The following is a 15,156-nucleotide window of genomic DNA, read 5'->3' on the forward strand; positions in this document are numbered from 1 at the left end:
TATGCACATAGAAACGAATTGGACTTATTATAGACAGATTTTGGCGAGAGTGAGCCCTCTCGCTTTGCCCCTTCCTCTCAGCTGAAACTCTCTCACCTGAGATAGCATCTGAGTGAGCGAAACTATATGTACCCAATGTATCTGATGCTGTCTGGCCAGAAATACAGTGGTATGACATGCCATACTATTTTGGTCCAGACAGCATCAGATACATGGTCTACACATACTGAGACTCGGATGCTTTATCTGAGATTGGTGCATCTTTCTGTGGGCGAGCGTCTTGGTCAAATAAATAATCAATATTTCTATATTTTATTTGGACGGGCAAAGAGGTACGGTAAGGTGGGCCCCCTAAGGCCCCCACATAACACCAGCCCTGCAACGAACCATGGCGGAGTTAGTGCCTGCAAAAATACTTAATTACATCACCTCCTCCCGGCACAGCCAAAAGAGGACTGGCCACCCCTCATAGCCTGGTTCCTCTCTAGGTTTCTTCCTAGGTTTTGGCCTTTCTAGGGAGTTTTTCCTAGCCAACGTGCGTCTACACCTGCATTGCTTGCTGTTTGGGGTTTTAGGCTGGGTTTCTGTACAGCACTTCGATATATCAGCTGATGTAAGAAGGGCTATTTAAATAAAATGTGATCGATTACTACTCTTTCTATATCCATGATGAGTCCTATCTATCTCTTTGACAACAGGCACAACGCTGAAATGTCACGTGCGTCCACTTATATCAGTATGTTCTTAACAATCTAACCATTACGAAACTTCTATTCAATCAAATAAGTCTCAAGTAGGATTTTTGTGGACAGGTTGTGGGTGGAGTAAAACCTCGCACTTTGCCTTTTCCTCTCTGACCACAGACTTCTACAAGGTTTCCACTAGATAGCACAACCACAAAGTCACCATTGGCTATATTGTAAAAATTCATGAAAACAAAAATGAGCTTTTTGATTTTAATTCAAGGTTAAGAATAAGGTTAGCAGTGTGGTTAAGGTTAGGTTTAAGGTTAAGCACATGCGCATTGCGCAGCTGTATCCCTGGAAGTGTTCCACACGTGTGCTAGATGAAGGAGGGTCTGTGCTATTCTGAATCCTTGGGACGTCCCCACTTCATTGAAGTTGAAATGTAAAAATGGGTTATTTAAGGGTTAAGTTTAGACGTCCTACTCCATTGAAGTTGAAACGTAAAAATGGGTTATGTAAGGGTTAAGTTTAGGTTAGGAACTGTCCCAAAGAGTCTGTCTAGCACTGACGGGAGCAAAAGCATGTGTCGATTAGCGTCACGGCAAAAACAATTGCGTCATGGTAGCAGCATTAAGACTTTCGGTTTTCCGAGTTTGCCTTCAAAATAAAAGTCTGCGGTAAAACGCTATGTGTATGAAAATAAATAAAACATTTTTGCAGCTTAGCATAGTGCATAATGTAAAAATTACGTAACTAAAGAAAAGTACTACTTTAGTGGTAGATCAGTAGGGGCTGTAGAATATGGTATGTTTTTTTAACATTAATTTACTTAAGCTCCAACCATTTCTCAATGTGCTCCACCATATATTATACAGAGTCTATATGTGGTGTTATTTCATGGGGTACTGTGGTCTAAATACCCAGCAGCACTTTGTACTCCACCAACTCCATTGACTGCAATGCAATACAATATTGGCCTATAAATTATATATTGGTTTATAGAGAAAACCATTTTCTATGTGTCGAAGTAAAAGCGGAGTTGGGATTAGCAGTGGTGGAAATAGTACCCAATTGTCATACTTTAGTAAAAGTAAAGATACCTTCATAGAAAATGACTAAAGTAAAAGTGAAAGTCACCTAGTAAAATACTACTTGAGTAAAAGTCTAAAAGTATTTGGTTTTAAATATACTGTACTTAAGTATCAAAGTAAATGTAATTACTAAAATATACTTAAGTATCAAGAGTAAAAGTATAAATAATTTTAAATTCCTTATATTAAGCAAACCAGATGGCCCCATTTTATTTTTTTATTCATGGATAGCCAGGGGCACACTCCAACACTCATAATTTACAAACAAAGCATTAGTGTTTCGTGAGTCCGCCAGATCAGGGGCAGTATACGGGATGACCAGGGATGTTCTCTTGATAAGTGTGTGAATTGGAACATTTTCCTGTCCTGCTAAGCATTCTAAAGGTAATGAGTACTTTTGGGTGTCAGGGAAAATGTATGGAGGAAACAGTGCATGCTTTTCTTTAGAAATGTAGTGAAGTAAAAGTAAAAGTTGTAAAAAATATAAATAGTAATGTAAAGTACAGATACCCCAAAAATGACTTAAATACTTTAAAGTATTTTAACTTAAGTACTTTACACCACTGGGAATTACTCATTAGGGTCTGTAGACCTGGTTTAGTGGTAAACCTGAACCCTCCAAAATTTGCCTCAACCTTACAAAACACACTTCAGTGTATCCTGGCTTATTTCGATGTCAACCTCTCCAGTTACATGCTGCTGATTCAGTTTTCATAGAGCTTACAATTTCCTCATCTGATAAACGTCTACCACAACTATCTGTCTCTAACTGGTAGTATTCATTCCCAATATCATGGGTGTCTACGACTTGATGGGGCTGCACCCCTGACACTGCATCATATCAACTATTGGCTACGTCAGGATGAAGATAAGAAGCAGGTTCTTTATCCCCAAAAGTATGTATATTTTGCATATTAAGTTGGCAATATGAGGGACTTTGAGCAGTTGACATTCCCTCCTTTAAACTCTCCACAGGCAATAGGTTTTGTGCTCATTTACATATTTCCTCTACCATTTTGTTCAATTTCACCATGTTGTCACTAGCAATAGAATGTATCACAGTCCCCTTTAAGACTAAATACATTATGCAATGGCTGTACTTGAACTCGACATGATTCTGAGTTGCATAGAAATGTAGCAGATTCTTCATCCGTTTGACTATCTGGAGATAGGCCAACACAATCAAACTGACACCTCTTTGCACAGATATCACATGCTAGCATTGCTCATTTACTGTTATTTGATGATTTACAGAAACAAAAGAGTGCTTTGGGTTTCTTGTGCTGTGTTACCCATTCTTCACCATATTTAAGATTCACTGCATTTCTCCTCCCCACTCTGTTTGATTGATGTATCAATTAGTTTATTGTTTTTGACTTTGTTGCACTGACTTAAGTTTATGATGTCCGGTACCGGATCGCCAAGTCTAGGACCAAAAGGCTCCTAAACAGCTTCTAACCCCAACTCATTAGACTGCTGAACAATTCATAAAAATCGCCACCGGACAATTTACATTTCACGGTAAAGTCTACACTTGTTGTATTTGGTGCATGTGACTAATAAAGTTTGATTTGCTTTGGTCGTCATCTCCTATCTTATTACATATGGTTGACGGGCTCAAAGGGTTGGTCAACTCAACCTGTTCCTCAATCTAATTAAGACCTTGAATGTTTCCTTTGAATTCTTGTCCCACATATTCCTAAGATTTTTGACACTACGTTTAGTGACAATGTGTTTTCCAATTGGCCATTGCAAAGTTTTGGCAACTTCCTCCCAAAATTGGAAATCACATTTTCATTATGCTGCATAACGTAATGTATTGCCATTGAAATAGCATGATAATTCAAACATTTATTTCATTTCCCCCCCATTTTTTCTCTCTATAAGCCAATATGTAATTCATGGGCCTATAGTGTATTGCCTACATACTTAACTGGTGGACCGCGGACTGGATCCGGACCCAGAACGGGGTCAATAGCAGTCAGGCTTCGACTCCTGGTATCATATAAACACACAATACATTGAAGAATGCATATAATTGCAGGAAATTAGCTTTAAAACAGCAAAACAAATCTCTGCCCCATGCAAAATGTGTAGAATTGCAGGAAATTAGCTTTAAAACTGCACATTTTCTCTCTGCCAACAAGAGAGGTGTGAACAGTTTGAGGTCGCATGGGTTGCGATGCGGGGTTTGTTACTACGTCGATAAATTACATTCTCCATCCGGACCTTTGCCACCTAGGAAATTTGTGTGACCAGACCTTCTCAAATAGTACTGGAGTACCCCTGATGTATTGCATGTGGACCAAAGAAGTGGATTGAATAGAAAGTGTTGCTGGGTATATAGACCTCAGTCCCCCATGAAATAACACCATACATATTCTACAACCCCCCCCACTTTTACTTTGGCACCTAGAATAGTTCTCGCTCTATAAGACAATATGTAATCTTGGGTTGCCATACCTCTAAAATCACATCGCTGTCACACCTCCTTGGAGGTTTGCAGAATTTTGTAGTGCAAAAACAGTTTGAATGGTCTACTGGGTCCCAGCGGCAAGATTTTGATGGGATGTTACATTTCAACAACCCTCCCTCCACATGCACGTTGGTGCTACGTGTTATGGTTGTCACTGTTTTTGACTGGGTAGGACACATTTTTCAGAGAGTTGTTCCTTATGCTAGTTTGCAACATTGCAGAAAATGAAAGAAAACCTGTAGGATAAACTGAATTCAGTTTTGCCAGAAGTGTGCTGTATACACAAAATTGACATACATCAACATATTTTGATGGGGTTTTAATCTGAGATTTTCAGGCCATCCTCACACACTGTTGCACCTATAACACTAATCTACGTTGACGAGGACATACACCGCCTCTACCCTCCATTCTATTGGAGAACGTACAATCACTGGATAATAAACTGGATGAACTCCGTTCGAGACTATCCTGTCAACGGGACAGCGTCGGGTAAGATCAAGGGAGGAGGTGCGTATCTCTTTGTTAACAACCGCTGGTGCGCAACCTCTAATATTAAGGAAGTCTCGAGGTTCTGCTCACCTGAGTTAGAATACTTAATGATAAGCTGTAGACCATACTATTTACCGAGAGACTTTTCATCTATATTTTTCATAGCTGTCTATTTACCACCAAAAACCGATGCTGGCACAAAGACCACACTCAAGGAGCTGTATAGGGCCATGAGCAAACAAGAAAATAGTCATCCAGAGGCAGGGCTCCTTTTGGCCGATGATTCTAATGCAGGAAAACTGAAATCTGTTTTACCTAATTTCTACCAGCATGTCATGTGTTCAACTAGGGGCGAGAAGGATTACTTTATCCTATCCCAGGTATTCCTTAAAGAGGTGGGGTTTCAGGTGTCTCCGGAAGGTGGTGATTGACTCCGCTGTCCTGGCGTCGTGAGGGAGCTTGTTCCACCATTGGGGTGCCAGAGCAGCGAACAGTTTTGACTGGGCTGAGCGGGAACTGTGCTTCCGCAGAGGTAGGGAGGCGAGCAGGCCAGAGGTGGATGAATACAGTGCCCTTCTTTGGGTGTAGGGACTGATCAGAGCCTGAAGGTACGGAGGTGCCATTCCCCTCACAGCTCCGTAGGCAAGCACCATGGTCTTGTAGCAGATGCGAGCTTCAACTGGAAGCCAGTGGAGTGTGCGGAGGAGCGGGGTGACGTGCGAGAACTTGGGAAGGTTGAACACCAGACGGGCTGCGGCGTTCTGGATGAGTTGTAAGGGTTTAATGGCACAGGCAGGGAGCCCCGCCAGCAGCGAGTTGCAGTAATCCAGACGGGAGATGACAAGTGCCTGGATTAGGACCTGCGCCGCTTCCTGTGTGAGGCAGGGTCGTACTCTGCGAATGTTGTAGAGCATGAACCTACAGGATCGGGTCACCGCCTTGATGTTAGCTGAGAACGACAGGGTATTGTCCAGGGTCACGCCAAGGCTCTTAGCACTCTGGGAGGAGGACACAATGGAGTTGTCAACCGTGATGGCGAGATCATGGAACGGGCAGTCCTTCCCTGGGAGGAAGAGCAGCTCCGTCTTGCCGAGGTTCAGCTTCAGGTGGTGATCCGTCATCCACACTGATATGTCTGCCAGACATGCAGAGATGCGATTCGCCACCTGGTTATCAGAAGGGGGAAAGGAGAAGATGAATTGTGTGTCGTCTGCGTAGCAATGATAGGAGAGACCATGTGAGGATATGACAGAGCCAAGTGACTTGGTGTATAACGAGAATAGGAGAGGGCCTCGAACTGAGCCCTGGGGGACACCAGTGGTGAGAGCACATGGTGCGGAGACGGATTCTCGCCACGCTACCTGGTAGGGGCGACCTGTCAGGTAGGACGCAATTCAAGAGTGAGCCTCGCCGGAGATGCCCAACTCGGAGAGGGTGGAGAGGAGGATCTGATGGTTCACAGTATCAAAGGCAGCAGATAGGTCTAGAAGGATGAGAACAGAGGAGAGAGAGTTAGCTTTAGCAGTGTGGAGAGCCTCCGTGACATAGAGAAGAGCGGTCTCAGTTGAATGGCCAGTCTTGAAACCTGACTGATTTGGATCAAGAAGGTCATTCTGAGAGAGATAGCAAGAGAGCTGGCCAAGGACGGCACCCTCAAGAGTTTTGAAGAGAAAAGAAAGAAGGGATACTGGTCTGTAGTTGTTGACATCGGAGGGATCGAGTGTAGGTTTTTTGAGAAGGGGTGCAACTATCGCTCTCTTGAAGATGGAAGGGACGTCGCCGGCGGCCAAGGATGAGTTGATGAGCGAGGTGACAAGGTCTCCGGAAATGGTCTGGAGAAGAGAGGAGGGGATAGGGTCAAGCGGGCAGGTTGTTGGGCGGCCGGCCATCACAAGTCGCAAGATTTAATATGGAGAGAGAGGCGAGAAAGAGGTTAAAGCATAGGGTAGGGCAACATGAGCAGGACCATCGGTGTCGTTTGACTTAACAAACAGGATCGAATGTCGTCAACCTTCTTTTCAAAATGGTTGACGAAGTCATCCTCAGAATGGTAGGAGGGGGGAGTGGGAGGAGGATTCAGGAGGGAGGAGAAGGTGGCAAAGAGCTTCCTAGGGTTAGAGGCAGATGCTTGGAATTTAGAGTGGTAGAAAGTGGCTTTAGCAGCAGAAACAAAGGAAGAAAATGTAGAGAGGAGGGAGTGAAAAGATGCCAGGTCCACAGGGAGGCTAGTTTTCCTCCATTTCCGCTCGGCTGCCCGGAGCCCTGTTCTGTGAGCTCGCAATGAGTCGTCAAGCCACGGAGCAGGAGGGGAGGACCGAGCCGGCCGGGAGGATAGGGGACATAGAGAGTCAAAGGATGCAGAAAGGGAGGAGAGGAGGGTTGAGGAAGCAGAATCAGGAGATTGGTTGGAGAAGGGTTGAGCAGAGGGAAGAGATGATAGGATGGAAGAGCAGAGAGTAGCAGGAGAGAGAGAGCGAAGGTTGCAACGGTGCAATACATTTACATTTACATTTAAGTCATTTAGCAGACGCTCTTATCCAGAGCGACTTACAAATTGGTGCATTCACCTTATGATATCCAGTGGAACAACCACTTTAGGGGCAGAGTGAGTAGTGTTGGAGGAGAGCGAGAGGGAAAAGGATACAAGGTAGTGGTCGGAGACTTGGAGGGGAGTTGCAGTGAGATTAGTAGAAGAACAGCATCTCGTAAAGATGAGGTCAAGCGTATTGCCTGCCTTGTGAGTAGGGGGGACGGTGAGAGGGTGAGGCCAAAGAGGAGAGTCGTGGAAAGAAGGAGGCAGAGAGAAATTAGTCAAAGGTAGACGTAGGGGTGAGCCATCCTCAGGAAAGGAACTTATCAAGGCGTCAAGCTCATTGATGAACTCTCCAAGGGAACCTGGAGGGCGATAAATGATAAGGATGTTAAGCTTGAATGGGCTACTGACTGTGACAGCATGGAATTGAAATGAGGAGATAGACAGATGGGTCAGGGGAGAAAGAGAGAATGTACATTTGGGAGAGATGAGGATTCCAGTGCCACCACCCCGCTGACCAGATGCTCTCGGGGTATGCGAGAACACGTGGTCAGACGAGGAGAGAGCAGTAGGAGTAGCAGTGTTATCTGTAGTAATCCATGTTTCCGTCAGCGCCAAGAAGTCGAGGGACTGGAGGGTAGCATAGGCTGAGATGAACTCTGCCTTGTTGGCTGCAGACCGGCAGTTCCAGAGGCTGCCGGAGACCTGGAACTCCACGTGGGTCGTGCTCACTGGGACCACCAGGTTAGAGTGGCAGCGGCCACGCGGTGTGAAGCGTTTGTGTGGCCTGTGCAATTGGATCCTGGACTTCTTGATCTGTCACCGCCAGTTGGTGAGGGTAGGCAACAACACATCCGCCACTCTGACCCTCAACACGGTGGCCCCTCAGGGTTGCCTTCTTAATCCGCTCCTGTACACCCTGTTCACTCACAACTGTGTGGCCGCACACGACTCCAACACCATCATTAAGTTGTCAGACAACATGACATGGTAGGCATGATCATCGACGACGATGAGACAGCCTATGAGGAGGAGGTCAGAGACCTGGCAGTGGGGGCCAGAACAACAACCTCTCCCTCAACAAGACAAACAAGCTAATCGTGGACTACAGGAAACAGAGAGCAGAGCACGGCCGCATTCACTTCGACAGGGCTGTAGCGGAGCGGGTCGAGAGCTTCAAGTTCCTCAGTGTCCACATCACTAAAGATCTATCATCTATATTTCACACACACCAACCCAGTTGTGAAGAGGGCACAACAACGCCTCTTCCCCCTCAGGAGGCTGAAAAGATTTGGCATGGGCCGACCTGTCATGCCAAATAATGTCCCTCGGCCAAATAGTGTCCCACTCTACGTCACAACAGGATTCGATAAACTATTAGCGTCCGTTGCTATGTCAAAGGTGTGATGACCTAATGATTTGAATTTTGGTGATCATTACAGCCTAAGTTACTTTCTTTTCATCATCGCTATGCAAACAAGGCTGATTTCCGTGACAATTTTGCTGTTTAAATACGTTTTGTTTAGCTAATAAAATGAAAATATTAATTCAGATTACTTTTGGGTACCTTGTTAACATTACAACATGAAGTCCATGTCTTAAAAGTTGCTACGTTTCGGAAATGGCAAAGAAAACATGTAATCTGCTTGACACATTAAAGTTACTTACCTTACAGATCACAAAGTCAGCTAATATCAACTCCATTCATATGCAAATCCCTTTGACTCGTACACTGGCTTGTCTGGCTGTCATGTTTTTATTTCAAACTGCCCTTCCCTACACTGAAATAATATCATTTCACTAGTCCTCTATTATGATAAAAAAAATTATATCTCGCATAGCTCATATATGTATCTATTGTACATGTAGGTCCTAGTATACAACAATGAATAATGTGGAACAAATAAATACCATCAAAGGATACCTTACAACTTACAATAATTAACACCTTGTGAAACAGCTGTGAAAACCAACCTGGCAATATTTAAGATTTTAATACATAAACTTTGATCATTTTTGTGCACGCACATGGCAGTCATAGACTAAAATACTGAATTCTGGTGTGTGGAATTCTGCCTGTCACTTGTTCTCAACAGGCAGCCAGTCTCAGAACGGGGACTTGAAGAGGGAGACTGCAAAGTCCAGGCACTGCTGTTCTCTTTTCTCTGAGTGTTTGCAGTGCTAGTGTTTTTAGTTCATCTGTTTATTTCATATATCATGTGCCCAGTATGATAGAGCAAGAAAACTTCCTTGGCAGATAATGACAACAGTAGCTGTAGATGATGTAATGAAAAATTGTAGGGTGGTTGGTAATGGAGGACATCAGGTGGATCCACGTCTGGGTGTTGGGCAGAATTCCTAGGTCCTGGAGAACAGGGAACAGGGTAGGAGACAGAGACGTAAACAAGCAAACACACAAGTTACACTTTACTGTGAGACATTTTGATGGATGAGTGCAGTGTTATAAAATAACTTAACAGTGGGCAATGATTTCTACCTGGTCAACCCCCCCCCCCCCCGGACTCTGAGCCAGTGGAACCGGTTCCCGATCCGCTCCCTGGTTTTCTCCATCCCCAGGTGCGCCCCAAGCAGGTGGCAGTGGGCAAGCTGCAACACAGTCCTAACATACTGGCTGGGTATGAGTAACAAGTATTTTGTCTCCCCATTATGCTTTACTACCTGATACAATAAATGGTCATCGCATCCACCGCAATCACCTGGCCCCTAGCGTTCTGGAGATTGGGGTCTTCTAACTGGGCCATCCCGAACTGACCCGTGAGGATTCCCATGTCGGGAGGTCCATCTAGGGCCTCCACCTCCATAAAGGGGAGCCTGAGGTCTTCCTCGCATGGTGGCTCATTTGCCGAAGCGGGGTCGTCTCCGTCCTCCAGGTCCGACTCGGGCCCAGTGGACACCTCTCGTGTCGAGGTTGGGTTGCACAGGCCACCGTCCTTTTTCCTTTTCTTCCTACCTCCCGTGCTCGTCTCCCCAGGTCCCTCCTCCACAGGGCCTGGAAGAGAGGGCAGTCTCGACCAAGGAGACTAGACACGGGTAGGTTAGGAACAGCTCCCATGCGCATCTGGCACTCTCCCTTGGGGGTGGTTATCCTCACTGGCACCGTTGGGTACCTCTTTGTGTCCCGGTGTACACAGGACACTGTCACCTCCTCGTCCCCCGGTTCCTCCTTCCCCTCTCGTGTGAGCCACTGCGGGTGGGCCAGGGTCACCATGCTGCCAGAGTCCAGCAGCGCACTGGTGTCGATGCCATCGATTCGTACAAGAACTATCGGAGGGGCCGTCTCGGTATGCGCCCAACAGGTGACGTAACTCACCATCCGGGTTACCCCAGAGCTGGGGTATGCGGTGGGCATGGTCTCTTCCCGGCTGGGACAGCTCCATACGAGATGCCCTGGCTCACCTCACCCATAGCAGCGTCTCTGATCTGGGTCCCGCAGCTGCCGATGTCGTCAGTTTGGGTCACCCTCCAACGTCACAGCCTCGGCTGGTTCCGTCCGGGCCCCCATCAGCTCCTCGCCTCTCTGTGTTGTTCGTCCCCCTCACCGGGTCTCCTCTCTCCGCTCGGGCCCCTCTCAGCAGGTCCTGCGTGTTCTGGTGAATATCCACCACGGTCAGCAATTCCTCCAGGCTCTGGGGGTTCTGCATGCTCACCGTCTTCATCTCGTATGGCCGGGCCTGAAGGTATTTATCCAGGACGAGCTTGTCGAGCATCGGGCGGGACGGTACTTCCATCAGTAGCCAGCCCTTGGTCAGGCGCACCAGGTCGCTCATCTGAGCACGGGGGGAGAGGGTGGGGTCAAAGGCCCAGTCATGGACCAGTTGTGCACGGCGTGCGAGATTGAACCCATAACGGCTCAGTATCTCTTGTTTGAGTCTCTCATAATTTGCGGCCTGGTCAGTGTTCAAATCAAAGTGGGCCTTCCCAGAGAGGTAGGGTGCCAACAGGCTGGCCCACTTGGGCTTGGGCCATCCTTCCCTCTGGGCCGTCCTCTCGAAAGTGCACAAATATGACTCCACGTCATCTTCCTCCCTTAACTGAACCAGGAACTAATTCAGGCCAGACTCCTGAGCCCTCCCAACCATCAACTGGGCTACCTCTGCTACCAGTCTGCAGTTTTGTTGGTGCTGCTCCTCCACTGGTTGCTCCTGGAGAGCCTGTTGCTTCCGCTGGCTGAGGATGAACTGAGCCACCAGCTCCTCCGTGGTAATCTCCGTACGCTCGACCCCACGGCACCCAAAGCTACTGAGCTGCCCGAATTCTCCACCATATGTGGTAAACCATGGGGTGTTGGGTTGAGCGTGCAGAGATTGACACAGAGACAGGGAGGCTTTAGTCCGCAAAAACAACTTTACTAAGACAGAAAATAAACATAACAAAGAAAATCACTTAGGTTTGGCTCGGTCCTTCTCTACTTTGGCTGGGTGTCGGTCTCTCTCCGTTCTCATTTACATTTAAGTCATTTGGCAGACGCTCTTATCCAGAGCGACTTACAAATTGGTGCATTCACCTTATGATATCCAGTGGAACAACCACTTTACAATAGTGCATCTAAATGTTTTAAGGGGGGGGGGGGGGGGGGTTAGAAGGATTACTTTATCCTATGCTAGGTATTCCTTAAAGAGGTGGGGTTTCAGGTGTCTCCGGAAGGTGGTGATTTTGCAGAGTGCCACCATGCTCCTTTTATTTGACCTCCACAGCTGGTTGGCACTTTCCTCTAATTACCTCCACTTAGAGCTGTCCGTGTCGGGGTGCCCAGCTACCGTATTCCCTGAAGAGGGAGCCAACGTCGCCTCACGTACCTCCCCTCTATTACCATCCCCCAGGGTAGACCTCCTGGGATACCACAATATATATACACACAACCGTTTAAAAGTTTGGGGTCACCTACAAATGTCCTTGTTTTTGAAAGAAAAGCCTTTTTTTTGTCCATTAAAATAACATCAAATTTATCTAAATACAGTGTAGACATTGTAAATTACTATTGTAGCTGGAATGTCTACTTACAGTTGAAGTCAGAAGTTTACATACACTTAGGTTGGAGTCATTAAAACTCGTTGTTCAACCACTCCACAAATTTCTTGTTAACAAACTATAGTTTTGGCAAGTTGGTTAGGACATCTACTTTGTGCATGACACAAGTACTTTTCCAACAATTGTTTACAGACAGATTATTTCACTTATAATTCAATGTATCACAATTCCAGTGGGTCAGAAGTTTACATACACTAAGTTGACTGTGCCTTTAAACAGCTTGGAAATTTCCAGAAAATGATGTCATGGCTTTAGAAGCTTCTGGTAGCTAATTGACATCATTTGAGTCTACTTGTGGATGTATTACTAAGGCCTACCTTAAAACCTCTTAAAGCGCTCGTCCCGCATGCGGGATCAACATCCAGCGAAAAATCATATCGCCATATTCATAACCGAACCATAACAAAATGTAATATTTTTTTTCTTCTCAAATATAGGACTATTTTATATCGTTTTATAGATACACCTCTCCTGAATCGAACCACGTTGTCCGATTTCAAAAAAGCTTTACAGCAAAAGCAAAACATTACATTATGTTAGAGGAGTACATCGTCAAAGTAGCCACATCGCCATGTTCCGACCAACCACATGCGTCACAAATAACCAAAACACAGCTAAATGCAGCACTAACCTTTGACAATCTTCATCAGATGACACTCCTAGGACATCATGTTACACAATACATGCATTCTTTTGTTCGATAAAGTTCATATTTATATATAAAAACAGCATTTTACATCGGCGCGTGACGTTGAGAAAATATTTTCCCTCAAATGCATCCGGTGGTTCAGCGCTACAATTTACTAAATTACTATTCGAAAACATTTTTAAAATGTAATATTGTCATTTTAAGAATTATAGATTAACATCTCGTGAATGCACCCGCATTGCCAGATTTAAAAATAACTTTACTGGGAAATCACACTTTGCAATAAAAGGGGATGCTATGTTCGCGCGGGACTTGTCGTCACGAATGTGCAAAAAAATATATATTTAAGTTCGTTCAAACGTTGTATAACATAAATCTTTAGGGCCTTTTTCAACCAGAGCTTCAATAATATACAAGGGGGACGATTGCATTGTCTTACTAAACGTTTCGAAAGGGGAGGGCAGCCAGGGGCACCCACGTCATATTGGTAATGGCCTTCCCCCTGTGACCAAGTTCCAAAGCCTCTCTTTGGATCAGTTTGTACCATAGAAGACTCAAACCACTTTGTAAAGACTGGTAACATCTAGTGGAAGCCTTAGGAAGTGCTCAATGAATCCTAACTCACGGTGTGTTTTATAGGCAAAGTGTTGAAGGTGAGTCCACAAATCAGATTTCCACTTCCTGTTAGGATCTGTCTCGGGGTTTTGACTGCCATATGAGTTCTGTTATACTCACAGACACCATTCAAACAGTTTTAGAAACTTTAGGGTGTTTTCTATCCACATCTACTAATTATATGCATATCCTAGCTTCTGAGTTTGAGTAGGAGGCCATTTAAAATGGGCACATATTTTTTTCAAAATTCGCTGTAGTGCCCCCTATCCTTGGCGTGCGTTACTCAGTGCCTCTTTGCCTGACATCATGAGAAAATCAAAAGAAATCAGCCAACACCTCAGAAAAAAAATGGTTGACCTTCACAAGTCTGGTTCATCCTTGGGAGCAATTTCCAAACGCCTGAAGGTACCACGTTCATCTTTACAAACAATAGTATGCAAGTATAAACACCATGGGACCACGCAGCCATCATACCGCTCAGGAAGGAGATGCGTTCTGTCTCCTAGAGATGAACGTACTTTGGTGTGAAAAGTGCAAATCAATCCCAGAACAACAGCAAAGGACCTTGTGAAGATGCTGGAGGAAACAGGTACAAAAGTATCTATATCCACAGTAAAACGAGTCCTATATCAACATAACCTGAAAGGCCGCTCAGCAAGGAAGAAACCACTGCTCCAAAACCACCAAGGCTTCCATTGGCTCTAGGAAGGCGCCAGAAAGTGGAATGATAGCTCTGCAGTCTCTGGGCGAAAAACAGAAGGGGATTTTGTGAGTGGTCCTTCTGAGGACAATGACACTGGTGCGCGCATGCACGAGACGACTCCATGGGGACAAAGATTGTACTTTTTGGCGAAATGTCCTCTGGTCTGATGAAACAAAAATATAACTGTTTGGCCATAATAGCCATCGTTATGTTTGTAGGAAAAAGGGGATCAGCATTTGTGGGTTCGATTACAGGCTCAAAAGGCCAGAAACAAAAACCTTTCTTCTGAAACTCGTCAGTCTATTCTTGTTCTGAGACATGAATACTATTCCAAGTGAGAAATTGCCAAGAAACTGAAGATCTTGTACAATGCTGTGTACTACTCCCTTCACAGAACAGCGCAAACTGTCTCTAACCAGAATAGAAAGAGGAGTGGGAGGCCCAGATGCACAACTGAGCAAGAGGACAAGTACATTAGAGTGTCTAGTCCTCAACTGGCAGCTTCATTAAATAGTACCCGCAAAACACCAGTCTCAACATCTACAGTGAATAGGCGACTCCGGGATGCTGGCCTTCTAGTCTGTTTTTCTTTCAAAAATAAGGACAGTTGTACGTTTCCCCAAACTTTTGGAATGGTGGTGAATGTGTGTATAAATAACACTTACTCATTCAAGGGTTTTTCTTTATTTTTACTATTTTCTAGTGAAGACATTAAAACTATTAAATAACACATGGAATCATGTAGTAGCCCAAAAAACTGTTCAACAAATCAAAATATATTTTATATTTGACATTCTTCAAAGTAAACACCCTTTGCTTTGATGACAGCTTTGCACACACTTGGCATTCACTCAACCAGCTT

The sequence above is a fragment of the Salmo salar genome, chromosome 10 (assembly GCF_965601325.2).
Source record: "Salmo salar chromosome 10, fSalSal1, whole genome shotgun sequence".
Taxonomy (NCBI): Eukaryota; Metazoa; Chordata; class Actinopteri; order Salmoniformes; family Salmonidae; genus Salmo; species Salmo salar.